We start from the raw sequence: 18,835 nt of genomic DNA, 5'->3' as shown, positions 1-18,835 counted from the left end.
ATTATTTACCTAATATGGCTATTGTATGTAAAACAGCACAGTGTCTGACATGTGATAAGAGCTCAATAATGTGTGATGTTCATTCTTATTGTTATAGCATCTTGGAAGCAAAGGAGGAGAGCATTTTGTGTATGAGAGAGAAATTGACTCTATATAATGCCAAATGCAGCAGAGAGGTCCAGGAGGATGAGAATTAAGAAAAGGCAAGTGTTTTGAGGTTTGATTAGAAATGCTGAGTGATGTTTGTATTTGAGACTTATTTCTGAACTCCTTATTTTTACTGGAAAGGGGTATTAGAGTTTAAAAAAAAACATCACTTTTTGTAGCCTGGATACATATTTACTTTAACTTGGAAGAAAGATATGGTTATAGGGAGAATGTGTAAGAAGGTAGCTAGAGCTGTGACAGCCACAACAGATTCTTGCCAGGCTGTCCATTAGAACTTTCTGTTATGTGTAAATGTTCTCTATTTTCTCTGACCAATACACATGTGGCTCTTGAGCACTTGAAATGTGGCTAGTGTAACTGAGGAACTGAACTGGTAATTGTATTTAATTATAATTAGTTTAAATTTAAATAGCCATATGTGAGTAGTGGCAAACATTAGTCTAATTGGGGAAGCAAGGCATATTCTCTTGAAACCGGTTAAATATCAAAAGGATTGAGGTAAGAGAGTAAAGGCTTAATTGCTCAGAAAAAGAGCAATAACATTTTGGGCTATGGAACTTAAGGAGGGCAAATGAAACTTTGGCTTGAACTTAAAGATGTGTAGTATTTGGATAGGAAGAAAGAAGGCAGGAATATCATTCCAAGGAGGGCAAATGAAACTTTGGCTTGAACTTAAAGATGTGTAGTATTTGGATAGGAAGAAAGAAGGCAGGGATATCATTCCAAATAGGTTGGAGGGGGTAAGTAAAGGTTTAGAGTTAAAAATACCTCCTGTATGAGAATTTTGAGGAAAATGGCAATTCTCTAACAGAACATTCACATTAGGAGTTAGATGGGTTTGGGCCAGGTCATAAATAGCTTGAATGCTAGAACAAAGTGTTTGGCGTTTGTCTACATAGACCAGTGTTTTACAAAGCTTTCTTAAAACACAGATTCCCAGGCCTCACCCTGACTCATTAAATCAAATTTTCTGGGCTGCAGCTTAGGAAATCAGTATTTTAACCAAACTTCCTAGGTGTGTACAATGTGCATTTAAGTTTTAGATATATTAGACAGCACTTGGTAGATTTTGATATGATTATAGAGGTATCATAGGAAGCATGATAAGATAGGGAGGTGTAGGATATGGTAAATAGGTAAAGAAACCAGTTAGGTTTCTTTAAAGTAGTTCAGATATGAACTTCACAAATCCAGATCTTCTTTCTGGCTGGTATCCTTGAAATTGTCAAATCAATTCCTAATATTTTCCTTCAGGCCATATTTGAATTTTCTATACAATTTGTTTGGTGTTTTAAATGACGAGAGCCTAGGCATCAGATCCTGACTTACTGAGTTCAAATCTCAGCCCTATTATCTAAGCTGTTCTAGCTTAGACAAGCCACTTATATTTTTTGTCTTTCAATGTCCTTATCTATAAGCTAGAAATGATCATAGCTCCTATTTCATAAGGGCATTGTGAGTACTAAGTGAGATCATAAATGACTTACACCACCACTTGCCACATAGCATGCCCTCAATTAATGTTGGTAATTAATATTATTTAAACTAAAGAACTCTTTTAGTGTATTGCAATTTATATAATAGTAAAGCTAATCAGTTACATTTCACCAAAAAATGTTAAACTTACCCATTCGGAATATTAACACCAAGCCCTAGACTTTTGCTTAATAACTTATAGTTCAAAGCAAAATTCTTCACTCAAGTTAACATATGATTATCCTTCATGAAATAAGTCTAAATAGAGGATGAATTTTTCTACCCACTGAATGTGTTTACTAATTTATATATGTTTAGTTCTTGGCCATGTACTTTTTATATTGCAAAAACTTGGTACATTTTATATTGCTACTAGCTTTCAACAAATTTATTTTAGAAAACAAAGAATAAACTTCTCTTGTTTTAGGGGACTGATAATGAAATGAAATTCACTTTCTTGTGTGGGCATGTACCCTGAGAACTTTTTTGAGGAATGAAAATGTGTCCTTAGGTGTTATCAACCAATGGCCGTTGGCACTAATTCAACACCATCAGGAATCCCTAATTTGGGGTGTGGTGAAAAAGGAAACTTTGTTCAGTGAAAAACAGTCCAGTAGTGATATAGCATGGCTGTAAAAACAGCATGGCTATGAGGCGGCTATGAGGTGGCTCTGAGGCCACACAGCCCTGGGGTCAGGACCCTGTCTGTCTAAATAGTTCTTTCTGCTCCTGCACCACTCTGCTCTGCCCTGGTGAGATATCTTCTTTGTTTCAGCTCATCAGGAGAAACACAGTCTTCAGTTGAAAAGGTAAGTGCATTCCCTGAGCCAGAGGGGAGCTAGATTATATAGATAAAAGTCCCTGCCCCTGGTCTCTGATTGGTTCAGCCTCATGAAAAGCCTACTTAAAATCCTTGCCGTTTAATTGGTCCAAAAGGCATTGTCTGATTGGTCAGAAATGAGCTGCTCTGATTGGTCAGTGAAGATGTTGATAGTGATATAGCTGACAGGGAAAGCCTCAGTTCTATTGGTTGAAACTCCTTTATAAGGGCTGGCTCAGCTGGCAGAAAAACAGTACAGAAATGGGTAATTCAGTGCAGGCTTCTCCCTGAAGTGCAGTTTGCATGAGAGGACCCCCCCTCCCCCTGGTGCAAAAATGGCTGCTATGCTCTTTTTTTAAAAAATTGGGCCCAGTTAGCCACCAGGAGCCCTTCTTAGTAGGAATCTTCTTTCTCAGGGTCCACAGTGTCTAACTTGGTAGTTTGTGAATTAGTGGCTGGCGCTTCACTCTTCTTCCAGGCCTCACCTGAACGAAAGCTTCTCCTGTCCTTTTCAATTTCCTTTGATAGTCAGCTTCCTGAAGAAACTCTCAAGATGGACCTTTTGGTCTTGAGGTCAGAGAGGGAAGGAAACAAGCTGAAGACCCATGATAGCTACCTACACACTTATGAGACAGGCTAAGCTGAGAAATTGCCTTAGAGTCTTTTTTTCTGTTTTCAGAAACAAAGTTACTCCTAACTTTGTTCACTTATGTTCTGTTACATCATTGACAAAGATGGGTCTGTGACATGGGTTGGTTAATGTTTTTTTTAATGTTTTGAAAAGATGAATACATATTTTCCTTACTATCTCCATAGTTGTCCTTTTCCCTTCCCTGGAGTCAATCACTGTTAACCAGTTTCTTGTGTATCACCCTCCCCACCAAAGATATTCTCTACATATTTGTATATGTACCCCCTTTATTTTTATAGAAATTATAACATACCATAAATGCTATTCTGCACATTGTTTTTTTCACTTAATATATAGAATACTGTTCCATATGAGTATATAAAGAACTTATTTATGGCTTCATGGGCATACAGTAGTTTGTAATTATTGGAGATGTACCAGAATTTCTTTAAGCAGTCTGTTGGTAGATGTCCATCTTTGGCTCTTAAAAACATGCTTATATGTATTATATTCCACCTGTGAGTGTATATGTCTAGCATAAATTGGTTAATACAGTTTGGTCATTGGCTTGTTTTGTTGCTTGTCAGTTATAAAACCACAGTACTACATGTAGAATCAAAGACTTTAGGAGGCCTAGACATGCCTAATCCCACAGACTTCACAGGGTGTTAAGCTAGAAGGGATCGTAGAGATCCCAGAGAGGGCCAAAATCACACAGAAATTTAGAAGCAACCCAGGATTAAAACCCACAGGTTTTTTTTTTTTTTACTGAAGGCTATAACATAGCTCTTTTTACTACACCACACTTCTCTCAGAGAGATTTGGCACAGCCTGATTTCTGTCACAATGAAGAGGTCTGTACAATAACTGGCCTGCTGTGTTCTCATTACCTTGTTTTTACTTGATTTCTCTTTCCGGGATATTACTTTGTCAACCTAATTTACCCCACTTTCCCTGATGTTCTGACTTCTTCCACTAGTAACTCCATCTTTAAAAGAATTAGAGCTGAAGTTCTTTATGGTTTGGGAACCCTTTAGTAGTAAAGCTAAGAAGGAGAGGCAGGTGTGCTGGGGAGGTGATCTAGTAATGCCACATGATTCGTGATCTTACCCGTTGTTTTCTATTCTTAACTTATCCACTGAGTCAGCATACAGCTTAGGGTAGAGTCCCTTTCTCTTATTGGCTCTGAGAGAATATTTACTTCCTTTGGTCACAAGGTTGATCTCCTCAAGGTCCAAGTGTACATAATTTGACCCATAAGAAGAAATATGAAAGTTTTGCAGATAGTTTAACTCTTATTGAATTGTACTAGGGTGCAAACTACAGGTGATATTTTTTGTGGACAGCCTTAGGAAATCAAGGGTTTTGGAATGAGGGACAGTGCTTTGTCTGTGGAATGACTCTTAAGTCTATGTTAACTCTGGCCCAGGCCACAGAAGGGTCAACTGCTGCTAATATTTATGAAATGAAGACTCTGGTGATAGATAAAATTATCATAGGGACATATTTTAGAGCTATCCTCAGGACAGTTTTTCTTACAGTATGATTCTCTGAGCATCTGCATTGCTCAAAGGATGAGGCCCTGGAGTCTGCAAGTAGTCCTCCTCCACAAGTGATTCTTCTATAAATATAACTGTGAGAACTACTGCCTAAGAAATGGTAAATTAGGAAGACAGTCATGAGCCTTTGAATTTGGAGTAGTCTATAAAATTAGAGACAAGAGCTGACTAGCAATTCCAGATAGCATACAGTTATTTCATTTGAGATTTCAAAAAGACTGGGTTCAGTGCCCCTTCTGTGTTCTCACAGACTCTATGATTCTATCATAACACATGTCATGCTGTCATAAGTGAATGTTTTGTCCCTTCCTCATATAATCTAGATGGGTTCACAGTTGTGAGCAACAGAAATTCACTAGGTAATTTAAGCATAAAATGTTTGTCTTGAAAGCATATTGAATAGCTCACAGAAGCACAGCTTTCACTAGAGAACCAGACTTGGGGCTACACAGCTGCCATAGTTACTACCACTGCCAATGCTAGCACTATTAGTGTGTTAGCTCAGGTCCTTGGAGGATTTGATACCAAGCTGAGATTAGACATGGAAGAGATTTATTGGGGGAAATGCTTGTGAGAGAAAATAGGGAGAAGACTGAAGGAAACTGAGTGAGCTGTTTGTGCTGTAAATCTGAACTTCATGGATGAGAGAAGGAAAGAAAGTTGGGTAGGTAAAGTCATAGATTGAAGTACAATGCTAGTAAGGTTTGGTGAGGCTGATGAGGAGTCCTGTTACAAAAGTCACAGGTCACATAGTCCTGTGTGTCCCAGAAATGGGCCTAACTTAGTATCCCAGCAGTGCTCAGTCATTGGCTTGAAGTAGTGTGGTCTCAGAGCAAAGCAGTAAGTATTGGGGTGAATGGAGAACACAGCTGCTGGGGCAATTAAACTCCCCACATTGGAATAACCAAGAGGCATATTTTCATGACTGTCTCAAATGGAGAACATTATCTACTTATTTGGGTCATTGGCTCCCAATTCAAAGGATGGATCCTTGGATTGAGTGAGCCTGCATTATATCTCTGTGCCCAGACCGTAAGGGGCATCTTCTTCCTACCAAGATTCCTATGTTATTTCTCCCCAATAAAGGGGTTCAAATGCTGTACAGCAACACCCCCCCAAAGTACAAATGTCTACTCGCTGAGAACAGAGATCTTTGTCTTGCTTGTTGCAGTTATAAATATTTACAAATAAATTTGTACTGAAATAATGGAAAGAATGTGGCCATCTGGTATTCAAATGACCTTACACTCACACATACATACACACACAGTCAATTTAGACAACAGGAAAGTGCAAATCAAAAACCATTGGATGGCTAGAATGAAAAGAGATAACAAATGTTGTTGAGGATGTGGAGAGACACACTATTGATGGAATTGTGTAATGGTGCAGCCACTTCAGAAAAATGTGGCAATCCCTCAAAAATTTATATGGAGTTACCATATGATCCAGCATTTTATTTGTAGGCATATACCCATGTGAACTGAAAACATGTTTACGCAAATGTTCCCAAATATGTGTACACAAATGTTCCTATTATTCATAGTAGCCAAAAAGTAGAAACAACTCTGTGATGTTTAATATTATGTGTCAATTTGGCTAGGCTGTGGTGCCCAGTTGTTTGGTCAAATGCCAGTCCAAATGTGTTATAAAGGTATTTTTTAGATGTGATTAACATTCAAATTATTAGATGTTGAATAAAACAGATTAGTCTCCATAATGAATGTGGGCCTAATCCAATCATTTGATGGTCTTGGAAGCAAAGACTAAGGTAACCTGAAGAAGAAAGAATTCTTCCCTAGGACTTCAAAATAGAAATTCTGCCTGAGTTTCCAGTCTTTGTACTCAAAACTACAACAGCAATTCTTTCCTGAATTTGTAGCCTGCTGGCCTGTCTATAAACTAGCCCCCATAACTGTATTACATAATGAAAGTGGGGTCTGGCTGCCTGTCCTCACTCACAGGCAAATTGCACAGGAAGAGGTTTTGTGAGAAAAGGAAAGAGGTCTTTTATTGAAAATCTGCAGAACTTGGCAGGATGGCAGGCACCTAGTTCAAAGCCCATCCCCTCCAGAACACCCAGAGGAACACTCAGCCACCCTCTGCCAGACCAGTCCAAGGCTGCACTTGGAGTTCCTTCTCCCATTTAAAAATACTTTCATTCAGGAATTGCAGATGGCTGCAGCATGATCATCTAGGGGGCTTGTTCCAGGTTGAAGTCCAGTTTTAGGCTCCTCCCTGGGGACCCCTGCATGGGGCAAGCGCCACTACCAGCCACGTGGCTTCCAGGACCCGAGTCCCATGAAGCACCGGCCCACACATTCATGCAGTGGGCCCAAGAGTGAACCTCTCTCCCTTCCCTTGGTTTATATAAGCTACTCCTGTGGGCTGAGCTGGGTGCTCAAACTTATGTGCATTTCAGGAAAGTCCACCCTGCCCTCAAACAATCCCATCTTTGGCTGATGGATCTTCACCAGACCTAAATGGAGTAGGGGGACTTTTCCCTTAGCCAATCACCCTAACTAGCCTTGGGCATGCTTGGCACAATGACTTTCTCCTGCCACATCTTGCCCAGAGGTGAAGAACATCTGTCATCATACATCATGCTAGCCTCATTACCCAGGCAATGTGGCACTGCCCCTGCAGCCCCTGCAGCCCCTGCCCTCTGCTTCTGCTCACACTCTGGGCACTGGCTAGGTTACCAGTACTGACCAGGCCACTGCTATCAATTCCCCCTTCAGCATTCTGGGCACTTGTAATCTCACCAGCACAAATGGATGAAGGTCTAATTCTACTGTAAGTACTTCCTGTTGACACCTATCCTTGGTTCCAGAGGTTCTTAACAAAAAAGGGGAGTCTGGAATGGAGCGAAGCTTTTACATGAGGGAGAAAGATCTCACAAAGTTCAGGTCAGTTGGCTGTCCCTGGGAAATGGCATATGTGATGTCCAAAGAATGGCATTGCTGAATAAATTGGCATCCTTGTTGTATTCTAGAAGTGACAAGTTTGGCAAGAAGTTTAGAAGGTATACACCCTATGAAAACAGAAGGAAGAACATGAAGATTAATTCCCACAACAAATCATAAACCAGTGTTTGAGTCCACAAGATTGTCTTTTGAGAAGACATCCAGTTGCAAGGCCTTTGCTGGAATGATATTTATCACCAATAATTTGACAAATACTTCTTGCCTATAATAAATCATCTCTGGTGATATCATCAGGTTCTGAGATAAATTTGTATGCAGAAACTAGTTCAGCTTCCAGGCGAAAACAAAACTTTGAATGCAACTGCACTAGAGCCTAATATCCACAACTAGGTATTGTGATTTTCCTCGAAACATGATTTTTCTCCTTAAGATAACCCTAACTGTCATTAAAGAGACTGCATTAAATCCAGTTTTTAGTTTTGCCTAATTATTTGCATAAACACAATAAAAACAGCAATTGATCACATGGGCACTTTAAATTTGCTTTGCTGGAAACTCACACAAAGAACCTTTAGATCGACCCAAGCCACATGCCTGCTATAGGGCATTACCTGCAATACCTATATTCCTCAAGTCTTTGAGGTTCCCAAAATGTCTTAAGTTTCCTTCTTTTCTGTCTTTCAGGAAAGCAACTTTCGTTACTTACCTGGAGAGACTGGCATGAACTACATGATCAAACAAGGTACTAGGCAATTTCTTCAGTGGGCTTTCATCAGTTTCAAAAGTCAATCTCAGTTCCTCAAGGCTTTCAGGTGATATCCAGAGTCCAAGCATGCCTCCTTCAGCATGATATTCTAGTAAAAGCCTTGGTTAATAAAACCACAATTGAAAACTGATCTTATTAAATTTATGCAAAGAAATTTTATGCCATCACTCATTCCTTAAGAATGCTAAATTCTGGAGGGATCAGGTAGGGATAAAAATACAAAGCAAAAAAGAAAATCCATGTCCTTTAAAATTACATCTCCATGCCTTATGCTTTTTATTATTAAATCCATACACTTTCTTTCCAACTTAATGTGAACTTTTCACAAACCTCTATAATCTTCACAACCTTCTATATACCTTTCTATGACTTTCACAAACCTTTTTACCCATTCATTGTGAAAAATCCTTGTCCTTTTAATAATAGAAATGACTGTACTCTAACTCTATCAAACAGGTAAAAGTCCTTAGGTTTGAAAACAGATTCCATTACTTCTTGAAACAAAGTTTCTTTGGTCCTATTCCTTGCTAAACTCTTATTATGTAATAGGGCTTTGGGTGTCACCTTCCCATCACACAGCAGGAATAAATTTGCTGAGGAAGCCACCACCTGGGAAATGCAAAAAGGAAAGAAAGGATTTAGCTTTGGGAGCCACTGTCCCTTTCCAAAAGAGTAATTTTAAATCTCCCTCAGGAAGGCAGGTCCAGCTTTCCCTTTCAGCATCAACCATAGCAGCAGGGTCCAAGCCCTCCTCAGGTGTTACCCATTCTATCCATGTGTGCTGGATCAAGACTTGATTCCCGTAAGCTTCAGAGAAGACTGCATTGTCAGTAGGATGTCATAGGGACCAGTTCATCACTCGACTAATTGCTGTTCAGGGCCTTAAGTCTTTCAGGTCTTTATTAAGACCTGGTCTCCTGGCTGGAATGGGGGTAAGGACTCATTAAATGGATAGATAGACCTGCAATGAGCAAACTTGTACAAAATTCTTAGTGTTTGCCCTAAATGTTGCACATATTGTTTAATTTTTGACTTGTACTCTAAATCTGAAGGGGATGTTCCTAAAACAGAATTGGAAGGGTCTTCCATAAACTAATTCAAAAGCGCTTAATTTAAACCCACTTCTTGGTGCTAACTAAGTTGGAGAAAAGCAATAGGGAGTGCCTGGTTCCATTTCAAATGTGTTTTCTGACATATTTTCACCAGGGCCTTCTTTATTGTGTGGTTTCTTCTTAAGTCTTTCCTACAGCTTGAAGTTCCAAGATGCATGTAGTTTCTATTCAATTTGTAGTGTCTATCCAATCTTCTGGGAGATATCTGAATGATGTTCCATTGTCATTCTGAATACTGTAAGGAAACCCAAACCTAGGGATTATCTCTTTAAGTAAAATTTTACTACCTCAGTAACCCTCTTCATTCCAGTGGGGTACTCCACTACCCAATCCAGTAAAAGTGTCCACAAAAACTAATAAAAATTTAAGCTTCCTCTTGTTTTAGGCATCTGTGTAAAGTCTACTTGCCAGCCTTCAAATGTGCATAACCCTTTATATTGTACTCCTTTTCTGCCAGGGTATGTTCTGTTGTAGGATTATTTTTGGCACATATCTGACAGACTTGGGTAACCCTCCAAATGGTTCTTTGCAAATAAAGGCCCTTCAAATGTGGCCTGATGAGGTCTGTCAAAGCATCCCTTTCATAATGGGTTCCTTCATGTAAGTGTTTGAGGATGGGATACACTAGAGCTTCAGGGAGTAAGATCATACCATGGGTATTGATCTTCCACATAGAATTAGGGTCAGTGTTAGAGAGTCTCCATTCACAGGCCCATTCGTCATCTCATTTTGTTTAATGTGGTTTAATTTTTTATTGTTAGGATTTATGTTGTTCTTTTTTATGGGGGGTTTAAATTTTGACAAGTCCACACAAGGGATCAAAGCTCCCTCCAGTGGCCTGTCTTGCTGCTTTATCAGCAGTTCGGTTTCCATGGGTCATTTGGGAACCAGCCCTTTGGTATCATGGGCAGTATATTATGGCAACCTGGTCTGGTAGATTCACTGGTTGAGTCCTCTCTCTCTCCATATTGCTCCATGGGTATGGACTACAATGAAGGCATATTTGGAGTCTGTAGATATTAACCTTCTTTCCCTGGGACAGTACTGAGGCTCTGGTGAGAGCTATCAGTTCAGCCTTTTTGTGCTGAGGTTCCTGGTGCAAGGGCTTGGGCTTCTATTACTTTGTCTATGGTTACTACTGTGTACCCAGCTCACCATTAGCCATCCTTCATGTAGCTACTCCTGTATGTATACAGCTCCCAGTCTGGTGCTGCCAGCAGCCAGTCCAGCAGATCCAGCCTGCTAGAGTAAACTTGGTCAATGATTTCCAAGCAGTCATACTGGAGGGCTGAGTCTCAATCTGTTTCTGGGATCAGGGTGGCTGGGTTCAAGGTTGTGGTAGTCTGCAACATGACATTTGGATTTTTAAGCAGAATGGCCTGGTATTTTCCCATGCACCACCATCAGCCAATACCCTTCTTTCTGTTATGATAATATTAGTACCTATTGTGGTGTGAATACCATAGTAGCCTGCCCCAAAGTGATCTTCTCTGCTTCACATAAGATGTTATAGGTAGCTACCACTGCCAGGAGGCATGGTGGCCATCCATTTATCATGTGATCTAACCTCTTTGACAGAAAGGCTGTGGGTCAAGGAATGTTTTTCAGAGTCCAAGTTAGTACTGCCAGTCCAATTTCTTGCCTTTCATGAATGTATCATATGCAAGGTTCCTGTAAATTGAGCAATCCTAGGGTGGAAGCTGAAACTGGCTTTTCCTTCAAGGTATTAAATGCTACCTGACAATCTCTTGTCCATCCAGAAGGTTCAGAGTCCAGTCCTTTCGGTGGTTTTGTTATGAGTCTCAAGTTTGGAATCCAAATTTGGCGGAACCCTGTAATCCCCATGAAGATGCCTCCAGTTCTCTAGGATTTTTATTGTAGCAATGGCTTGTTTTCTATCCACCATCAAGATCCTTGTACCTTGTTTCAGTTGTAATCCCAGGTATGCCACCTCCTGTTTGCAAATCTGGGCATTGTGAGGTGATAATTTATATACTCTTCTTGCTAAATAATTCAGCACTGTGATGGTGTTGAGCAAACAGTCTTTCTGCTAGCTATCAATAAGTTGTCTATATATTGTAAAATAACTCCTGATTTCAATTGAATATCCCTTAAGTTTTTGCTAATACTTCCCCAAATATAGTTGAGGAGTTCTTAAATCCTTGTGGCAACATGATCCAAAAGTATTGGAGCATAGCTTTAGTTTCTGGGTCCTGTCATTCAAAGGTGAACAGTAGTTGAGCCAGTTCATCTATTGGAATGTAGAAAAAGGCACCCCTCAAGTCTGGAACTGAAAACCATTAGCTATCTTCCAGGCACCATGGACAAAAGAGTGTAGGGATTGGGCACTGTAGGATGAATGTCCTGAACAATGTCATTTATAGCTTTAAGATCTTATAAAAATTAACACTCATCTGAGTGAGGCTTTTTGACTGGCGAAATGGGGATATTATAGGGAGACTTGCATAACTGAATTAGTCCCAATTTTAAGAATTTCTACAATACTGGCTGAAGTATTGCTTCCTTTTTAGGGAATACTGTTTCTTCCATGGAATCTGCACCCCTTTTAGGTTAATTTTTATGGGTTAGATGTTAACCACATTTCCTGAGGTTGTGTTGTCCCAAATGGTTTGATTAACCTTTTCATAGATCTCAGGTGGGAAGAGTTCACCTCCAGGACCTTCCAGACAGGTCAGAAGTGTCTGGAGCTGGAGAGCATGTGCCAGTGGGACCTCTACACATAACTGCTGCTTCTCAGGAAGTTATTTGTGCAAGTAATTTACAAAGTAAATCTCAGGCCAGCATTGGAATGGGGCTATCTATCATACAGAGAAAAGTGTGCATAAGCTTTTGATCCCAAGCTGCCATTCTAGAAGTTGAAGAAACACCTGCTTTTGAAATTGTCTGGACACTCTGGTAACCATTACTGCATCCAAACTTTCCTTGGTTAATTTTGTATTTAGCACTGAATATCTACAAGGAAATCAGTTAGCTCGTTCCTCACCATCAATTGTACCTAGGGCTCCTGCGGGGAAATAGTAATAGGTCAGGAGATGCCCAAGGGAGCCCGTAGGCCTCCTCATTCATCATCAGACTCTGTTTTTTAGAGGGTGGGTTTCCGAGGGTTTTTTTATTCTCTTCATTTATCCTTTTGACTTTTAGGCATTCCCTTCTCCAGTAGCTCCCCTCCTTGCAATAGGCACATTGATTGGCACCTACTGGGTCTTTCCTCCTTCCTTTCAAGTTCCATCTCTCCTTCTGGTGCCCCCACCTTGCTTCTAAGAACACCGTGACCTGTCCTAACTTCCTAGCTTCCCAGGTGTTATGTAAACTTTAAAGGCTCTGTCCATCAACTGGGAGGGATTCATTCCCAATGCCCTTACTAAATTTGTTGGAATTTCCTTCTGATATCCAGGGCACTTTACCCTATAAAAGTCATATCTATCATCCTCCTCACATTTTCTGATGCTTGTGGGTTAGCATCATGTGCTTTCAATAGGCCTGATAGATCTTTTGTAAAAATTCAGAAGGATCTACATCTTTTTTTTTGTTGAATGGCCAGTATTATATTCAGGTTCTTTTGCTTAGTTAGGCACCCCTTTCTTAAGCCCTTTAAGTATACACCTTCTATAATATTCTAGGAATGCTAGGGCCCCACTATTTGCATTCCAGTTGGACTCTGTCAAGGTAATTGCCACAGCTGGGTTGGGGTCCCATTGGGATTCTCTTGATGGAGGCATTGAGCCTCTTCATTAACCTTATTTATAACCAGCCACCTTTCATCCACCATCAGCAGGATGTTAAGAAGAGGCTGTACATCTGCCAAGTTTGGATGATGAATGACAAAAATGGATGTGAAAAGGTCTGTCACTTTCTGAGGATCCACCCTATATGAAGGATTGGAATTCCCCCAGTTCAGTAACTCTGAAATGGAGAATGGAGTATGGGATCAATAGTAGCCAGTGGGCTGGCCTTCCTGATTTACTCTACCTATAGGGTATTGCCTCAAAGGGAATTGTCTTGCCCTGACAGGGACACTCCCTGGCTAAATCAGGTGCCCTGACAGGTCTTTGAGGGGAAGACCCTCCCTTGTCATATATATATATATATATATATATATATATATATATATATATATATATATATATATATATGTGTGTGTGTGTGTGTCATATATGTCATATATGTCATATATATGTCATATAGGTTGTATAGGTTATATATATATATATATATATATATATATATATATATAGCCATTGGCTCTCTGGACCCTGTTTCAGGGGAATCTAGCAGTGGGAGTGGTGATGGGGGAGGTCTTCCTGCTGCTAATCCTGTGTCTCCTGGGTTCAGGATATTAATGAGATTTATTTCCTCATTTTCCTTTTCTTCCTTGTCCTACTATCGGGTAAGAGTTTTGAGGCCACTTCCCCTGTCCCTGCTGAAACCTTATTATGCAATGAGATGAACACCTTAACATAACAAATTTCATCCCATTTGCCTAACCATTAGCAAAACAATTCCAATTGCATGATGGTATAGTAATTTAGGGAACAATTTAGGGGCCATTTTTCCCTACAGTCTAAAATAGACATAGGCCACATAGTGTTACAATAAAAAAAATCCTCCTTAAATATTGGATGATGGCTGCACACAGACCAATTTGCTAAACTTTGGCCCAGTGGGCTCCCTCCAGGAGCTGAAACAGAATAGTCCCTGATGGCCAGAACATACAGGCCCATAACTATAACCATGATGGGACCCCAGGCAAGCTGGGAACATATAAATGAAACTTGATTCCACACTCCATTATTCTAAAGAATGCTCAGAAGAAAGTCATCTTTCAATTGGTACTGCAAATAATGGTTCCTGAACAGTGCCCCTCCCCCAAACTTGGGTGATCCTCACCCAACCTCCTTCCCAGAGCCTGCCTCCTTCCCAGACCTATTTCCTTCCACCAGCCAGGCATTTCAAGTGTGCCTTGGGTGTGAGTGCAGGGAATTCCTGGAGACTGGGAAATCTCCATGGTCCCACTCTAGGAGTTAGCCTGGCAGAGAGCTAGTTCCCCACATTGGGAGGCATTTGTGCTACCAAATGAAAGTGGGGTTTGTCTGCCTGCCATCACGCTCAGGCAAATTCTGAAGGCATAGTTTTGGTGAGAAAAAAAGAGATCTTTTATTGAAAAGCTGCACAACTTGGCGGGATTGCAGGCACCTAGTTCAAAGCCCATCCCCTCCAGAACACCCAGAGGAACACTCAGCCACCCTCTGCCGGACCAGTCCAAGGCTGCACCCAGAGTTCCTTCTCCCATTTAAAAAATACTGTCCTTCAGGAATTGCAGGTGGATGCTGCATGATCATCCAGGTGGCTTGTTCCAGGTTGAAGTCCAGTTTTAGGCTCTTTTCTGGGGACCCCTGCATGGGGCAAGTACCACCATAAGCCACATGGCTTCCAAAGCCTGAGTCCCATGAAGCACCAGCCTACATATCCATGCAGTGGGTCCAAGAGAACACCTCCTTTTCTTCCCTTGGTTTATATGTTACCCCTATGAGCCATGCCAGATGCTCAAACTTTCTTGTGTTTCAGAAGAGTCCACCCCTCCCCAATCAATCCTGTCTTTTCCCAGGCTAGACCGATAGGCCTTCATCAGATCAGTAGGGAGTAGGAGGGCTTTTTCCTGCTTAGCCAGTCACCCTTGCTGGCCTGGAGCATGCTGAGTGCAATTACTTCCTCCTGCTGCATCTTGCCTGGGAGGCTGGGAGCATATGTCCTCACATGCAGTGCTAGCCTGGTTACCCGGCCAACTTGGAACTGCCCTAGGGGCCCCTCCTCTCTGCTTCTGCTTGCACTCTGGGGATGGGGCTAGGTTACTAGCACTGGCAATTACCTGTATCAACTGTGTGAACTAATTGCTTAAAATCTCTCTCTCCCTTCCCGTCTTCATTCTGTTTCTCTAAAGAACCTTGTCTAGTACAAACCCTCACATCCATGAACAGATTAATGGATAAACATAATGTGGTATATCCATACAATGGAATATAATTCACCATATAAAGAAATGAAGTACTGGTACATGTTACAACATGGATAATTTCAACAACATTATGACAAGCAAAAGAAACCAGAAACACAAAAGGCCATATATTGTATGATTCCATTTACATGAAATGTCCAGAATAGAAAAACCCATAGAGATAAAAAGTAGATTAGTGATTTGTCTAGGCTAAGGGGAAGGGAGAATGGGGGGAGTTTAATGGGCACTGGGATTATTTTGGGGGTGATGAAAATATTCTGAAACTAGATAGTGGTAATGGCTCACAACTTTGTACTAAAACCACTGAATTGTACAATTTAAATGGGTAAATTGTGTGGTTATGTGAATTTATCTCAACACAGGCATTATATAAAGAATTAATCATATCCATCACCAACTCTCTTCCATTCCTTCTCTCCACCAGGCAAGGTAAGGAGAGCTTGCCAAGTGCCTGGCAAATCCTTCATCCCCAAATTCCATTCTGCATTTTGCTGTAGTATTTCTTTCCCTTCCATGATGAGATAGTCATTTTAACTGATTTTAAAAAATAAAAATGCTAGGGGTGAGAGCTGCAGGGAACTTACTGGCATTTCGACTCCAAGCCCAGATGCCACCTATGGAGGATACTGATAAGGGAGTGGCTTAGAACAGAATCAGCAAAAATCTTGGTCTTCAGGGAGCTTCTAGGGAAAAGAGAAGGCCCAGAGGAAACAGTGAATGATTTTGCATCAGGTATCTTTTAGGTTAACAATCCAAACTGATCATTCTATAGAAGAAAGCTATTCTTCCATACTAGCTACTGATTCTCTGGTCCTTGCATATCACCTTCCACCAACTAGTGTTCTGTGACTGGACTATCAGCTACTTGCTGCACATCTCTCTCTTTTTTCTTTCCTCTTCACTTAGGGATGCCAGGTAACCCTTACAAGTCAGCTTTGGTTGCAGTGGCTTTGAAAGCTCAAACCTATCCCCAACTCTTATATCATTCAGAGGATGTCTGAATGCTTATAAAGATACTGAGAGCTTTCAGTCTCATTTTCTGTTCCCGCTGAGTTAAGAGTTGGAGGTAGGGGTGGGTAAGGAGTCAAATCTTGGGTTACCTTTTCCTGCAGAACTGTAATTCTTCAAGAAGAAGAGTAAATTGACCACAAACACTACCTAGCATTCAGGGAACAGGCAGCCTAAGGGTATCACCTCAGTTGACCAATCCCTGGGCGATCAGTGCTCTTAATGGGGAAGGAGTTCCCAGGGCCTTGGCAGCCTCCTGACTGTCAACATTTTCCCCATTTGTAGTTCTAAGAAGAGTAAAGGACTGAAGTCTGGAGATTGTCTGAAAGAGGAAAGAGAGTTGGACAGCACAGAGCAAGCTTCATCATCATTACCATTTGTCAATTACTATTGTTATCAACAGGGACTACAATCAACATTCTCAGTTTCTCCCAGCAGGGCAAAAGGAACAGGGAAATAAGAGACCAGAGGATTTAGTGACCTAGAGCGCCAGAGAGTCCTGGGGCTGAAAATAGAGAAGGTGGTGGGTGTGGGGTATCAGATGTCAGGGAATTTACAGGTCTATACCAGCCATGGGGGAATCCTGAAAAAGTATAACAGCAGGGGCTCTGCCTTCAAGGAGCATATGGTAATTTAGTTGTAGAGTGAAAATGGATACACTTGAAATAATTGACAATAAGGTGCTGAATTGTGGTATTGACAAAAATGCATTGTAGGAACTTTGAGAAGGCACAGCTCATGTGGGCTGGCATTCTCTGTAAGCTGAATGACTGACTGAGACAATGGGTGTCCCAAGGAACTTTGTGTCCTCATTATAGTGATTACAGCTTTTAGAGATGGGTGTGCCTGAGTCTTGCATGGTTTCCTGGAGGAAGCATGGGGGAGGAAGCTTCATCATCATTACCATTTGCCAATCACTGTTGTTACCAACAAGAACTACAATAAATATTAATTGTGCATTCCTCCCTGGCGCTACACTTCTGCTGGGGAGGCAAGGCAAACACAGAAGTTGTTGAAGGATTAGGACAAGAGAGCATGTACCAGTAGCACAAAATCAAAGGGAAAAGTGAGGGTGAGGGAGGTGAGAGAAGGCTTTCTGGAGGAGGTATTACAGGGATACCTCAGAGCTATTGCTGGTTCAATTCCAGACCACCACAGTACAGTGAGTCATAATCTTTTTGCTGGTGGAGGATCTTGCCTTCAATTTATTAAAAAAAAAAAAGCCAACAAGATCTGTGAAGCACAATAAAGTGAAGGACAACAAAATGAGGTATGCCTATACTTGAGTTGACCCTTAAGGGAAGATTAGGGTTTGGACTATAGAGAAAGAATGAAGGGTGCCATAAATTGCCTCAACAAGGTACAGAGATGGGAGTGAGCAAGGCAAGTATGATTAAGTGAGAAAACCTGATGGACTGGAGCAAAGGTAATGTGGGCAATACAGTTGGGGTGGGAGATACTAGTGTGGTAATCATAGAGTCTTGAATGGTAGACAAAAGGAGTGGTTTTGGAACAAAGTAGGGAGGCCTTGTAGATTTATATATTTGGAGAGTGATGAGGGTACAGGGAAGGAGAAAAGGCAAAGGAAAAACATTGGGATTCTACATTCTTCTTAGCTTCAGTCTCCAGTGTTAGGGTGAACAACTCATCTTATCTCAGCAAACTGAGATGAGTTTGTCACCTTAGTTGGGTTCCATCTTGAGAACAGGATCCTAAGAAGCCCCTAAGAGGTTCTGCATCATATACTGTTGGTGGAGAAACTTATGCTAGTTGGAAAGTCCCAACCAATCAATGCCATGTCTGAGATGTTCTCAGTGTTGAACTGCCTTGTGAAACAGAAAAGAGGAAAGATCAGCCTGCTAGCCCAGCTGGTAGCACAGGTGCAGACCAAGATGGGGTGACTGTTTCAAGGACAACAACTTTAGAAGTTGATCTGTCTCTGAGTCAGCCCAGGGGCAAAACCAACACGACAAGACTGTCTTTCATCATTTCGGTGGCTGCTACTTGGCTACTCCTCACATAGACTGTCTTCACTAATTTCCTGCAGCAAAAGGAGATTGGCACAGGCTCTGCTACATTTATTTTACTACCAGGATGCAAACGTTTTCTTTTTTCTCTGGGGTTTAGAATTATGCAAATGAAGACATGAAAACAAAAGCTCAGTGAGATAGGGTAGTATTGCTCTTAAGAATCCAGGCAATTTTCAGAACTCTTTAAGACACCCCTCTTAGTTTCTATTAACAGCTCTCTTGGCTCCTCTCTAGTGTATTTAGAATTTGGCACCTCTTCAGAACTTTCCAGCCAAAGACCTGTAAGTTCATTCAAAAGTTCCTA

This window comes from Artibeus jamaicensis, unplaced genomic scaffold (assembly GCF_021234435.1).
Source record: "Artibeus jamaicensis isolate MK-2021 breed Jamaican fruit bat unplaced genomic scaffold, CSHL_Jam_final scaffold_461, whole genome shotgun sequence".
Classification (NCBI taxonomy): Eukaryota; Metazoa; Chordata; class Mammalia; order Chiroptera; family Phyllostomidae; genus Artibeus; species Artibeus jamaicensis.
The sequence above is the reverse complement of the archived record's forward strand: the minus strand, read 5'-3'. Positions refer to the sequence as shown.